This window comes from Coptis chinensis, chromosome 8, assembly GCF_015680905.1.
Source record: "Coptis chinensis isolate HL-2020 chromosome 8, ASM1568090v1, whole genome shotgun sequence".
Classification (NCBI taxonomy): Eukaryota; Viridiplantae; Streptophyta; class Magnoliopsida; order Ranunculales; family Ranunculaceae; genus Coptis; species Coptis chinensis.
The window spans coordinates 32,664,366-32,669,863 of NC_141463.1; the positions used below are offsets into that span (position 1 = coordinate 32,664,366).

The window sequence follows — 5,498 nt, forward strand, 5'->3', positions numbered from 1 at the left end:
GAGTTTTGAACAAGTTGATATAATGGTTGAAGAGAATAAGAACAAGAAGTTTGATAGTGATAGTGAGTATCAAACTTTTTGGTGTGCCGTGGGTCGCGAGTGAGAGTGCTCTATTTGGCTGGTGAGTTGATAAATTTTGTTCATGCGTGTTGTGGGTCGAATGTTTTATATTGTTATTTGTTTGGACTTTGGACTTATATTTTTAATGTTTGATTGTTTCTAGCCTACTGTAACTGGGGAAATTCAGTCACCTATGGGGGTGGCTTCAGTTCAGTTTATTGATCTAAGAGAGCCTGTGACGGTTAGTGTCTAGAAAGTTTTATACTTTGTACTTTATAGTTTTGGTGTTGAACTTAAGGGTGACGAGTTCGCGTATCGACACATAATTTTCGTTATTTGGATATTTTTGGTACTGTGTGTTATGGAATTTAGCTCAAATGGTAGAGCGCTTGAGAATGCTAGTGGATCTCCACTAGATCTTAAGAGATGGTGGTTCGAGTCCACCAATATCCATTAGTACTAGTGGGTTGTTGCGGATGAAATGTGATGATTGTGTTGTTAACGTTAGGATCATATGATAAGTGTTAAGTTTTGCGTCATATTGCATATTTTATTGCGGGATGGTAGTTTATGTCCATATTTTACTTGAAGAAAATTTATTTTTCTTTCATGTTTAATGAGTAGTTAATTTGCTTTCAGAGTAAGTCGTATATTTGTATTATTAAGGTCTGCTGATAGTACAATTTCTGGGGCTCTAAGTTTGGTTGGTGTGTTAAGTTTCTAGGGAAATCTTGGTTAGTTAGCTTTCACTTGAAATTTTATAGGATGGGTTTTCAAATAATGAATTGAAACAAATTTTATATGAGGCAGCATAGCTCTGCCCTTTGCAATGAATCCATTTTGGTGGCTTTTAGCATTATCAATACTCTCATTTGGGGAGTTCTCAAATGGGGCTTCAAGACCTGCTGTTGTTAACATTGGAGCTATTTTCACCCTTGGTACAATCAATGGACAAGTTTCAAAAATCGCTATGGAAGTTGCTGTTAATGGTGTAAATTCTGATCCCAGTTTTCTTGGTGGAAGCAAACTAAATATTACAGTTCATGACTCCAACATCAGTGGATTTCTCAGCATAATTGGAGGTAATTTGGTTTGAGTAACTCTTTGTCTTCCCTCTGTTGGTTTCTCCTACGGGAAAATATGGTATTGGACTGAATATAGTAATAGAGCAGGTTCCCTTCAGGGAGTTCTAGTAAACCTTGGGATATGTGGTCTTTATATTGTTTGTTGTAATGTTCAGGGAGTTCCAAGATGCCTCACTTCTGAAGAATGGCTATCAAACTTTGTCGACGAGTCCTTGTCTCCTCTACATTTGTTATCTTCTTCTTCTTTAATGTATAAGAGAGAGAAACTGAGTGTTGTTTAGTCCAAGGAATGAGACTTTCCATGTGAAGCAGTGCAGACTGCAAAGAATACTCTTTATTGTAAGCGTTTTAGAAGGGACTAGAACATTTTTATTAACTGAATATATATATACGGAGGTGAAGCAGAAGTTCTACCATGCTACTTAGAGCCAACCTACCTGTGAAAGTTCTGTGCAAGGTGCCTTGAATTTAACTTTCGTTTTTTCATAAAACTTCAAGTTCAGCATGTGAAAATTGCAATGGGAAATGGTAGTGGAGAGGACAAGAATTTCGATCACCCAAGTATGAATTGCTCGTTCACACAAGACCATCACATTGATGATCACGTTTCTAGATTGAATGGTTTGTCACGAGTGGAATACATTGTCATATATATGTCCTTAAATCCTTAATGCAAACTTGGCAAGAACATCTTTTTTTTTTTTTTTCAATAATAACTTGGCAAGAACATCCAAATATGATAAGAACTAGTTCAGGAATTCTAATTTCCACAAATACTTACTCATCAATCATCATGGCTCTGATTACAAATTATCTTGAACTAAAATGTGGTTCAAGCTATATTTTCTTGTAAATATGATTGCTCTGACATTGAGATAATACGATCGCTTATGTACAAGAAAGGCTGAGGGTTTTCCATTTTGGTTATATAAATGGTCTAGTCTAGGAAGAGTAATATATGCATACTGCTCTTAATTCACTTATTTGTTACAGACTGGGAGGATGACGACCTCTCCTTACATGGTACATCGGTCGGTTGTAAAATCAAAATCCAATGCACAAGGAAACAAAATTGAGTTGGGCAAAGAATTATCATATCGATATTCCATAGTTGATGATTTTTGAGACCTCTTTATTTAGAACGTTTCTTTCTTGCTTTGCCTCGGATGCAAGATTGGATACCTGCCAATTGAAAGAGTAAGCAAGTTTAATTGCCCAAACAACTCACTTGTGAGCGGGAATCTAGATGCTGCTCTGCCTGGAAGTTCCCCAACTATATCCTTTAAGCCTGATAGCACACAAAATATTTGTTGAGGCACATAAAATATTTTCAAGTTCACTTTGTAAGGTAGATTATATATATTTTAACCTCTTGCTTTTCCTTCAATTTTATAAGCTGAACAAATAACATCTTGAATCTGCTTCCCTGTCTGTCTGCAACTCAAATGTTAATAGAAGAGAATGAGATATAACTTTTGTATGAGCTTTTGTTATTAGAGGATCTCGGTGGATTCGAACTACCATCATTTTTGGATATCTCCAAACTGCTCTGCCCTTTGAGCTAAAGATCCAATATCGTCGATTTGAATGTTTGCTCAACAAATTATTTAAAAAACAACGTATCCCAACTTAGCAAATTAGTAAAAACTCAACAAAAATCACTTCTTCAGATTGTTCATCACCGATCCTGAAGGCATTGATCAGAAGGTAAGGCAAAGTGAGTATAGGAACGCTATTTATAGATAAGAGTGCAACGAAAAACAAATGACCCAAACCAAGACATGAACAAGTTAAGAAAAATGATGAACCAGCATACACATATCACACATAATATGGTAGAGTGCAAAAGTTTGACCAAACACATTAACTCCTCGGTGTTCTAAGCAATCTGTCGCCAGTTGTGTGTATGTTGGGGGGGGGGTTGATCCAGAGCATTCGAGGGTTACCGTTTGCTGACCCTGGGAACTGGGAAATGTAATACTGCCCTAATGTAAATGAAAGAGAAACTTCACACAATGAAGGCCTATCCTACCCCTCAGTTTCGTATTCCCAGTCAAGAATCAATCACTTATTCAGATATTCACTCATTCAAGCCTTTTCCTCTTCCTTTCTAGTTTTCATACTTACTTAGATATTCACTTATTCACCAACAGCACTAACAATTACTCAGTGCATGTTCGGCAAAATCCCTATTTACCAAGATATCGAAAACCAAAGAAAAATAGTATATTCTAATTTTTAACGAGAAAAGAGATTCATATTTCTTATCGTTCGATTCCTCAACCTTTTTCTAAAGACATGCTGGCATAATGAAAACAATAGCAGTAGCAAATCCAAGAGTTTACCAACTGAACTAGTGGCAGTGGCTACATTTACCGAATGTACAATATTTCATAATAATGAAACTACAGTGGACCCATGATGTTTAAATCTGTTGGCATCAAACTTATCCCTACACTGGAGGTTTAGATAGTTTTGTATATATAAGTTCTATTATGTCTACATCAAATAACTACATCAAAATAGACAGCGAGAAACTTCTTAATAATCACAATATCAATTTCTTAAAATGAAACAACTACAGGTCTCAAATCTTGAACGACCATCATGACATAGTCAGAGTGACCAACCTGCTGAGGTCCCAAATCATTAACCATGAGAAACAAATCTGGGGCACTTGGGTCGAATCTCGATTTATAACCACATTCTGATGTGCTGAAATTTGATTGGATGAGAAATGGAGAGAAGAGAAACCCAGGAGAGATTGGAGAGAGGAATAGGAGCGAGTTAGAGAAAACCCTTGGTAGTTTGATTTTTCGGTGTTTAGATCTGTGGGATTTCTTTTGGGGATCCAACGGCCGAAATTTTGCTGTCTACGAAATTGATGTCTACCTAGCCGAACCGATATACATGGAAGATTGCTAACTAATTTCAACATATTTGAAATTTTATTGTTAATTATAGATTACCATATAATAACCTAAAATCAGGTTTCTTACTTTCTCGAGCGAGGATGGAAGACTAAACGAGGATCGAGGGTAAGATAGAAGGCTTTTGAGGGTGAATTGGAAACTAAGAAAATGCTTTTTATAAGAGAAGCCACTTTATCTTCTAAGACTAATAACCTAGCAGCAGATAAAAAGGATTTTGTATTTTAAAACTTCAACAATGACCAAGGAGCAGGAAAAAAACAAAAAAGAAAGAAAAAGCCATATTTGCAAGCACAAGGATTAAAATGTGGTGAGGCCTTAAAAGACCATGCTCCTGACATTTCTTGTTTAGAAGAAAACTTTCATAAAATGCTAACTAAACGGTGAAAAGGCCAGGAAAGGAATGGAAAAGAAGGAAGTGGTTTGCCTTTTCCATAGTTTTATCTTGTTTGTTTATGAGGAAAAGAGTGGTTTCCCTATGGAATCCTACAGCGGAATTGAAAAGTATGGAGTGAAAAAGAAAACAGTTAAACAAGGAAAGATTACTTTGACTTTGTCTATTATTACTAATATCATTTTAAAAGATTCCTTTCCTCTTACACAGTTTGCATAAACAAACAGGACTACTTTACCCATCAGCATAAACAAACATGACTACTTTCTCACATCAATTTGTCGCTACCCTACTCGGAAAAATACTTGGATTATTAGCAGTGGTGAAGTAATTATACCCATCAGCACTACTTCCTTACAACAACTATTTGAGGCCCATAACATCTGATGTCGGTAATTTAAGTCTACCAGTCTATCTTGCATCTGTATCCTCCTCCTCACTAGTGCTGCAATTAGTCTTTGCAATATCTACCCATTACACATCAATTGACTGCCCATGTATCCTTAATAAAATACGCCTATGGTTCCCTTATTTCAATCATTTCTAATATTTTCACCAATGATCTCAATATTATCTCCAGTACTTCAGCTAGTCAATGATAGTGTCATTCTATAAAGAAAGTTACCCCATACATGTAGTTGTATTCTTTTAATTTCTAACTTCCAATTACCCCTAAGCTTAATTACCAAAACGATGTGCATCTCCATTTTCACTGCTGGAATCTACTTATATCAAAAACCTTCACCTCGATAGAAAACTAGAAATACAGTTTATCAGGTATAATTGTAAATGTTCATATTAGTAACCCCATTTAGAATCGGATTTACATAAACCATGAAAGCAAACTTTCAAAACAATTTTTGCTTAAAAAAAAAGAGAGAGCCACCAAGTTCATGCACACTAAAGGTAGAGCAGAGGCACTGGCACATTATATCAAGATTACTGTAGGTACCTTAAAAAGATGATGTCTCTTAAAACTTAAAAGGTAAAATGACCTCTATGAAGCATGTTTTTGGATGATACCTTTAG

The 5,498-nt window shown here is 35.8% G+C and overlaps 1 long non-coding RNA gene across 2 annotated transcripts; it reads right to left on the reverse strand.

Annotated features, from left to right (window-relative positions):
- Positions 1-1,899: 1,899 nt before the first annotated feature.
- On the reverse strand, positions 1,900-4,635 carry LOC147481155 (uncharacterized). Of its 2 annotated transcripts, XR_015206658.1 has the most exons (4): positions 3,776-4,635; positions 2,667-2,832; positions 2,515-2,579; positions 1,900-2,433 (listed from the first exon to the last, which is right to left on the reverse strand). It is a non-coding gene; the product is annotated as an uncharacterized LOC147481155 (long non-coding RNA). The 2 variants fall into 2 exon arrangements; XR_015206657.1 differs by having other exon boundaries at positions 2,515-2,832; positions 3,776-4,634.
- Positions 4,636-5,498: the final 863 nt, after the last annotated feature.